The following is a 9,537-nucleotide window of genomic DNA, read 5'->3' on the forward strand; positions in this document are numbered from 1 at the left end:
ACACACACACACACACACACACACACACACACACATCCACTATCAGCTATGACCACAGAGGTGATTTTTAGGATCAATTCCCAGTATTGCTCAAACACACAGACACAAAAATATCTGAATTTAGTTGTTAGGTGCTGGCATCTAAAGTAACTTAAGCATACTATACATGGTGAAGCAAAGGATCTCTATTACTTTTATTAGTTATGCCATTCTAATGCAATGGAGATAGCCAGGTTTCCTGGTAGCTAATGGCAATTTCTTTTCAAGTTTTAAAAAAAAGTGAACTATCCAAAACTCATTGCTTCACCCATTTCAAATCTCTCACCTTCATTATTCTCCCAAGGGCCCAGGGAAGAGAGCAGATTCTAGAGCAAGGGCTTGAGTCTAGCTGGGAAACAACATGGCAGACAGGGGGTTACTATCCTGACCCTAAGAACAGGGAACAGCCATCACTGACTCAGCATGGCAAATTCCATTCGCTTATAAGGCCAAGAATTCATCCTGACAAAGCAGATTTCAGAGGCAGTCCTCTAGAAAACCCAGCAGCTAAAAGCCCTTCTGCAACATCGAGAGGCCTAGAGACTGGAACCAGAAGAGGGTTCAGGGCAATGTATAATGGACCATGGCCTGAGATTTCTTCTCCAGTGTCATTTGGAGCCTCTAGCTTCTCAGATAAAGAGAGAGGAGGGTTTCATTCTTGCCTCAGCCTCAGTGTATCCTAGAGCCAGCTTAGTGGGGATGGGAGTGGGGGGAAGAGACTCGTGCCAGAGCTCCAGTAACAGGCCTATTCTGTGCCAGATGACAGATAACTACCTGGTGAGAAGTACCCAAAGGACCATCTGTGTGTCACATCATTCCCCACCCCCTCCCTCCAAGATTCTGGATCACCATCTTGGGACAGACATAAACCTGTCACTTTCTACCTCCCTCAGGATGTTCAGGGAGACCACCCTCTGTTTTCTAGACTATCTCCTTTTCCAGGAGGGAATTTTGAACATTAAACTGTGTCACAGGATTGCGTCTAGTTTATCAACAGAGATTCTGGACACAAGAAGCTGCCCTGGACACAAGAAACTTCCTTTATACCTTCATGCAGCCCAGATATTCTTTAGAGTATCAGAAATTTCTTGGCAAGTGGAGTCTAGCTCAGCTTGTTACTAGTTAATTAATCTTTTAGAGCCTCCGTTTCTCCATGTCTAAGACAGAGATCATACAATTTTGTAGGGGTTGTTGTGGTAATATATATAGAAACACTACACATTATTCAGGCACCCTATAGGTATCTCACACATGTTCAGTGACTCTGCTTCTTTCTGCTGATAATCAAAGACCAGACTGTGGGTTTCACAGTTGGTTCATCTCTAGAAAATACCTGAAACTAGCACACATTAGGCTGAGCAGGTTCATAAATTTCCCCAGAACTTTATGTTCCAGGGTTTTAACCCTGGGCCTGGATGCTGTTCCTGAGCTTGGTTTGCTCAAGGCTAGCACTCTACTGCTTGAGCCATAGTACCATTTCTGGCTTTTTCTATGCTTTTTGGAGTTAAGAGTTTCACAGACTTTCTTGCCCAGGATGGCTTCAAACCGTAATCCTTACATCTTAACCTCTTGAGTAGCTAGGATTATAGGCCCAAGCCTATAGTCCAGTTGTTCTCACTTATTTTATGTAACAATATATATTTAAGAGCAAACTGGTAGGTGAAAGTTTTTAATAAATTTATTTTGTAGTGACCCAGATAAATAAGAATTATCTTGTTTGAGCTTTCATATCTTCATTCTTAAACATTAATAACACCCCTGTTACATACCTTCATGGCATCTTCTGCTTATGTTTAAAGATATTCCAACTGAGAATAGAAGATCTCCTTGATTATCCATTTGCCTAATGTATACATATTCAATGCATATTTTGTATCTACTTTTGCATCTTTATTATTTAGGCCTGAGCAGTCATTTCATTGAAGGCAAAAGTTACACATATCAAATGGTTCAAAAAGGGTGGAAAAGTGCAGCAGTGGAGCTCACTGGTGCTAGTTAGCTTTCACTGATGAAAGCAAATTCTATAACTGATGGATGAAGATAGGAGGGAGGCACTGGGAGAGAATGAGGGAACCAATGACATTGTACGAAAGGAAATGTACTCATTACCTGACTCATGTAAATGTAACCTCTCTGTTACATCACCTCTATAATAGGAAAGTAATTTTTAAAAATATTTTTAAATGGAATTACTTGCCTTTTCTAAACCTTCTTGCAACGCCAATAAGGAGAGGAATTTGGGAGATCCACACCCCTACTGGAGTTTACTTCTGGATCCCCAAAAGACTATACACCCAGAATCTGTCACCCACATGCTAGACTTGAGCCCTAGCTTATCAATCCTCCAATAACCTGTGCTTTCCACGTGGAGACAAACAGCACTTACCATTTTGCTTAACAGTTAAACTTGAAATCTATAAAGTCTGACCACCAGAACCCTAGGCCACTGAACTGAGGTAGTGAATTTCCCCACCTTGGAGTTGGGGAGAATGGGGTAGTCCTTGGGATCCAACCTTGCATTCCTCACTCCCACACTAAAGTTTTTTTTAGGAAAGCCTTTACACTAGAGGTGGGACTCGAGATGGAACTCAAAATATGTATAGGAGTAGGATCATTGAAGGGACTGAGAGTTCCAGATTTTACGATTACAACTTAACAATTCTATGTTTCATGATCAGGTTACAGCATCACTTTACCCCATCCAGCAAAGATCCAAGATCAGAGAAGACCTGCACCAAACATATCTCTACTTACCCACCTCAGGCTAGACACACTATGAACATTATTAATGTTTGCTTGGAACTTCACTGTACAAGGTAGATGTGCACAGAGAAGGCTGGAGTCTTGAGATTATGGATAAAGAATGCTTGATTGTCATGTAAAACGAATAATGTGAGCATGCAGAAATGTAAGAGGATCAATTTCTGTCCTAACCACTGCCTGTCCTCAAGTAAAAATGCAGCAAAAGTGGGGACAGGGCAGCCGCAATCCACCCTCCAAGGGCCAGCATCTCTTCACTGTCAAAGTTCCTCTTAGGAATTGCAGTCAGAAGTGATGATGATATCCAGAATCTATTTAAACAATGTTTTTGAACATGATACGGGAATTAATTGTGATATCTACCCTCCAATGAGTACTTACCTATCTGTCATACTTCTTTTTTTTTTTTTTTGATCGGTCGTGGGGCTTGAACTCTGGGCCTGGGAGTTGTCCCTCAGCTCTTCAGCTCAAGGCGAGCTCTCTACCACTTGAGCTACAGTGCCACTTCCAGTTTTCTGGTGGTTTATTGAAGATAGAAGTCTCATGGTCTCTCCTGCCCGGGCTGGCTTTGAACCGCGATCCTCAGACCTCAGCCTCCTGAGTAGCTAGGATTACAGACGTGAGCCACTTCTAAACACTAAGTATATTTCTTCCTCATGCAAACTTATTGGCATGCCTCTGATATAGGTATCCTCAGCTCCAGTTTGTAGACTCAGAACCTGAGGTTTGAAGAAGGTAAGCAATTTTCCCGTTGGCTGCCTTCCTCCCAAGCCTGGTCCCCTACCTGCTCAGTGCATTCTGCTTTCTGCCTTGACATGGCCACAGTGCCAAGAAGCCTGTGTATAAAGTTGGCCTTCACTTGCCTTCCCTGCCTTGCCTATGTCTTCACTCTCTGAGAATCCATACAGGAAATCCATGGCTGCAGAATTGAACCTAGCTCACTAAAATGAAAATGCTGGGGAAAGAATGCAGTAATCTGTGTTTTAAGCCCTCAGGTTGATTCTGATGCATGCCCAGGTTGGAGAATCCCAGTTTTGTAGAATAACAGAGTGACGGCAATGGAATACAGGAGGCTGATCTGCTTCCAAGGCTGTGTCTAGAGATTCTTGGGGGGGGGGGACTTTTTTTGTATTTGGAATGTAAATTATAAATTATATACCACTTTCCTTTTTGGATTTATGCTTCTCATCAATATTATATACTCCCCATTTTAAAGCACTATATCAAACGTTTTATTCAAATTAGGATAACAATTTGATTCTTCTTTCATCTCACGGCCAGACTAGAATCAAAGTTGTTATATTTTTAGTTTTTATGATACATTTGCATAATTTTTCTTCCATGAAGAGCTCAGAACTTTGTTTCTTTATGTCTCTGGAAAATAATTTTCTCAGATTATCCTGATCACGGTGCAGTTTGATTCTCTTTGCTGAGCTGTGGGAAGTTATCTTTGCAAAATAGCTCAGCCTTAAAACCAAATCTACAGTTTCCGTCTCTCCATAGGAATCCAGACGACCAAACCTTCATTCCAAAAAATTAGTCAAATTGATTGATTCATGAAAGTAAGTAGGTCATTGATATTCAAGGTGCTGGGTAGTTGTCAGAAGTTTAATATTTCCATCCAAGTTTTTGGAATCTCATGTGTGAGCTATTTGCTCTGTTTTTATTACACATAACATCTTCTTTCTTTCTTTCTTGACAAATGTTGGAGAAACCAGCCCATTCCAAGATAATCCTGATTGTTTTAATGCTAAAGATGCTCTGGTTCATGGACCATCCTAGCCCAGTTGGAATGGCTTTCCAGATGAGTCATTCAGGCCCTTCCTTCATAGAGGCAACTAGCTTTTATCCTCAACTTATTTTAAGCTTTCTTCATCTCAAAAACCCAATTCGCTACTTGCTATTCTACTCTATAGAAGAGAATAATGGGAGTTCTTAAGGCATTAAAATAATGCTATGAAACCATGCTGGGAGAGTTTGAAATCTAAGATCAACAGCAAACTTAGGTATAGGAGTACACATCTATAATCCTAGCCAAGGGGTGGGGGGAGGATTATGAGCATGAGTTTGGGTTCAAGGTAAGCATGGGCTAAATAGCAGGTTCTAGGTTAGCCTATGCAGCATAGTGATACCTTGCCTTAAAATAAATAAATAAATAAATCCAACATGGAGAATAGTAGACATCATTGAATATGGGGAAAAGACAGGTGTGGAAAACAAGAATGTAGCTAAGGTCCTGTATTTGTCAAAATAGAAGAGTGAAAGGGGATGGCACAGTATGTTTCTGTGTTCCAGCAAGTTTGGTCATTCAAATTTTGGGGCCCACAGTTAATCCATACATCTCTTGAGGGCAAGTCAGAAGAAAATCAATTCCTAAAACCAAATCAACTTATGCTTTCATTAAAGATCTTCCCACTGCAGGGAGTATAGCTCAAGTGGTAGACTATGTACATAGCAAGCACAAGACTCTGAATTCAAACACCAGTATTTATAATAATAATAATTATTATTATTATTGTTATTATAACTGTATAGCAATAATAATTATCTGTTCTCTTTGAAAAGCTTAAAATGACATGCCAAGTACAAAGTAGTTATTGCCACCTGGTCTGTGAAAATCCCTAGGCAATTCTTAAAATTACAAATTACTAGGACTAACTCAGAACTTCTAAGGCAAGGGCTAATTACTAGAAGATTTTCTTAGAAGCCTCTCTGGGGATTCTGCTACACATTCAGTTATCCGTAACTAAGCAATCTGATTTTTTTAAAATACTGAATCGTAGAAAGAATTATTGAAGTGCTATATCAAAAGCAGTACCCACTCAGTAACTATGCTTTTCTTTTTTCTTTTTTTTTTTTTTTGGGTCCGGTTGTGGGACCTGAACTCTGGGCCTGGGCACTGTCCCTCAGCTCTTCAGCTCAAGGCTAGTGCTCTACCACTTGAGCCACAGCGCCACTTCCAGCTTTTTTCTTTTGCTTATGTGGTGCTGAGGAATCAAACCCAGGGCCTCAGGCATGCAAGGCAAGCGCTCTACCACTGAGCCACCTTCCCAGCCCTGTCAGTAACTATGCTTTTCAAAATGCATCAATCTACTAATGAATTCAGAGAACAGTACTGATGAAGCAATCTTTGAGTCTACTACAAATGGCCACTGAAAAGCAGGAGAAAGGAAAAAAAATTCCTCCATTCCGAAGAAGGATGAATCAAAGATCAGAGTGAATTATTAATCATCTATGTGAAACTGAGGTTTCTTTCTCATCATCAATACCCCAGAGACCAAGCCAACATTCAAATATTTATCAATATCTCTGACATAACACTCAGGGAATATCAAGGGTAATGCACCATATAAGCCAGTACCCAAAAAGGGCCCTGTCCTTCCTGCTAGCCTGAGTCTGACTCACGCCACCCATGCTAAGTGGCTTGAGGATTAGAGTTTGGAGACGTGAGTCAACAGACTCCCAATGCTCACATATTACTTTCATTATGAAGTGGAATACTCATCATTAGACCTTTTTCCTGAAGAGCTGCCTCACTCATTGTTCATTTGGGTACAGATGACCTAAATTGCAATCATTTTTAGAAAGTATATCAGCTAACTATGAAAATGTCAACCTTCCAAAGTCAAAACAGATTTAAGACCTCCTGGTAGGAAACAGGTGCTGGGGGGGGGATCAATCTATAGCAAGAGCAGATGAATCAAAAATATATATAATCATCGTCAAGTTATTTTTATTTGATGCACTGCTGCAGTATGACACTGGATAGAGTGTGATTTGCAATTTATTTTTTTTTCCTTTAAAGAAGATCACAGATGCCAGGAGGAGGCAGAGGAGGAGGCAAAAGAAAAAAATGATCTTACCAGGTCACTAAATCATTGGCCAAATCAATTATTCATCATCAATGAATACTGGTTAAACAGTCACTGTTTGATTCATACAATATTAGAAATTTTCTTTTTAATTTCTTAACCTTCTGTATCTGGGCTTGAAGTCTTTAACCATTTCTATTCCTTTGCTACCAGAAAAATGCTCTTGTCTCATGGCATGGACCATAGTGGGTGCTGACTCTTTGGTGCCTCCACCTGAGAGAGCTGTGATTAGGATCCTCATCATTCTCCTAGGGAGCAACCTCACCTCACTAAAGGCATCGTGAGCTGCTCTTTCTCTGCATGAAGGAAGGACATTCATCCTGCTAGTATGATTCCAAGCCTACCAACCACCCTGTTTGACTGTTCATTTCTTGGAAAATGGATACCAAGATTTCAGCTAATTCTACTTTTCCCTCCCATTATCCTCTTTTTCATATGAACTAATAAGCCATAATTCTTGTCCTATGAGCTGGCAATTCTTAATTAATTCTTACTTAAGTTACAAGAGTCATTGGACCACCTACCAATGGTGCCAAGCAGAGCATTCCTCCGAAACTAATATCTCCTAGTTACCTCTTCAACTTTACCCTAGGCAGGGAGAGAGGAAGACTTCCAATTTATCCACTATAACCACAAGACATTTATTTTTAAATTTTCTTTCTTATTTATTTTGGGGTTTTGGAAACAAGGTCTTACTATGAGCCCTGGCTGGTTTTAAACTTGTGATACTCTTTCCTCAGCCTATTAAGTACTGGGATTGCAGGTGTATACTACCATGCCCAGCCTCAAACTGACTGTTGGAAGCCAGCACTAGTCAATTCCGCACCCTCACCTTCCATTACTCCACCCCATATCTCCAAAGTATCAGAATGACACATTTCAGCCTGTGTTCTCTCTGACTCTTCCATCACCATTCTATCATCCTCCACTCCTTATAGCTATCATCTATTCATCAGTGAAAATCTTGTGATCTTTCTCATAGTTTGTCTTCCCCATTGGCTGACCAAATGTCTATTTCCACATTGGCTGAATAGCTTATCCACCATAGTGTTTACACACTGCCTTGCCACTGTAGAATGTGTCTCACCTGTGAGACCATACAACCCTTGGGATCGAAGAAAGTCAGTATGCTTCCGTGCAACCCAAGGTTTAGTAGATTGTCTGGTTTAGAGTCATTGCTATTAATTAGCTTTGGAATAATTGATAGATGATAGGTGGCTGCAGGGAGGGAGGGAGGAGATATAGATGAGAGATAGATTGACCGATTGACTGACAGAGATAGACAGACAGATAATAGATATAGGAAAAAGAAATTTAATTTTGTGGGGCTGGGAATATGGCTTAGTGGCAGAGTGCTTGCCTAGCATGAATGAAGCCCTGGGTTCAATTCCTCAGTACCACATAAACAGAAAAAGCCAGAAGTGACACTGTAGCTCAAGTGATAAAGTACTAGCCTTGAGTAAAAGAAGCTCAGGGACAGTTCTCAGTTCCTGAGTTCAAGCCTCAGGACTGGCAAAAAAAAAGAAGAAATTTAATTTTGTGTCCCATCCAAGTGCAGTCTTATCTGGCCACATTATCTGGCTCATTTACTGTGGGAGCAGACATGCTGAGATCTTTTCCTGACACATTTGCAAACATAACTTACTGGGCAACACAATCCACAATCCTAACATTTGGACAGACGTGTGTGTGTGTGTGTGTGTGTGTGTGTGTGCGTGTGTGTGTGTGTGTGTGTGTGCGTGTGTGTGCGTGTGCGTGTGTGTGTGTGTGTGTGTGTGTTGACAACATTGGTAGGAAACAGAGAAGCCTGGGAGCACAGTCTATTTTCTGGGAACCAGCTTTGGGCATTTCTTACCTGTTCTAGCATCTTCCATGTCAGATAACACTGATTATCTCCCTGCAGCAGATCTCTTCATGTTTTCTGCCAGAAATATATGTTTCTGTGGAGAAGAAAAAAAACCAGGATCAAAAAAGAAAGTCTGGAAGCTTTGAATTTCACTTGGATTCTGTCTCATTTTCTTTGGACCCACTCTCTGACTTCTTTAAAGATTCTGGTTCATAGACTAATTAATGCCTATGCTCACTGATGACATAAATAAGACATTAGAAAATTCAGATTGTATCCAGGCTCTGGAACTGAATGGAAATCTGCAATGCACTAGAATGGTGGCTTCCAATGTGTTTTTATAAACACATACTCTCACACACCCAAGCTGAAATAAGTCCCACAATACAATGCAGGGTGTCCCCAGGGACTAGTGCAGTTGGTAAACCACAGTAACTTCAAAAGAGCAAGTGCTACAACTTAGAACAGCATCAGTTGAAAATTTTGTTTAAATTTAGTGTCTATTTATTTAGTTCTGTGAACTTGGCAAGAGTTATTTTTAATTTTTTTCAGTCAACATTTTCCATTCTCAATTACAAAGATAAAAATAGAAATACAAAACTTATTGTTGCATGAATGGAATTGGAGGCCATCATGTTAAGGGAAGCAAGCCAGGCACAGAAAGACAAATTTCACATTTCTCACTTATTTGTGGAGGCTACAAAAGTTGATTGCATGGAATAAAGGCCACTGGATGTCAGGCAGGATGGTAGATGAGGAAGTAGAGAAGGGCTGAATAAAAAGGAATCGTTCCAATATTCCATTGCATAGTAGGGTAACTATATGCTGACTTACATTTAAAAATAACTAAGAAGATCAAGAAAATGTGGTATATATACACAATGGAATTCTATGCCTCCATCAGAAAGAATGACATTGCCCCATTTGTTAGGAAATGGGAAAACTTGGAAAAAATTATATTAAGTGAAGTAAGCCAGGCCCAAAGAAACATAGGTCCCATGGTTTCCCTTATTTGCAATA

This window comes from Dipodomys ordii, unplaced genomic scaffold, assembly GCF_000151885.1.
Source record: "Dipodomys ordii isolate 6190 unplaced genomic scaffold, Dord_2.0 Scaffold26, whole genome shotgun sequence".
NCBI classification, from domain to species: Eukaryota; Metazoa; Chordata; class Mammalia; order Rodentia; family Heteromyidae; genus Dipodomys; species Dipodomys ordii.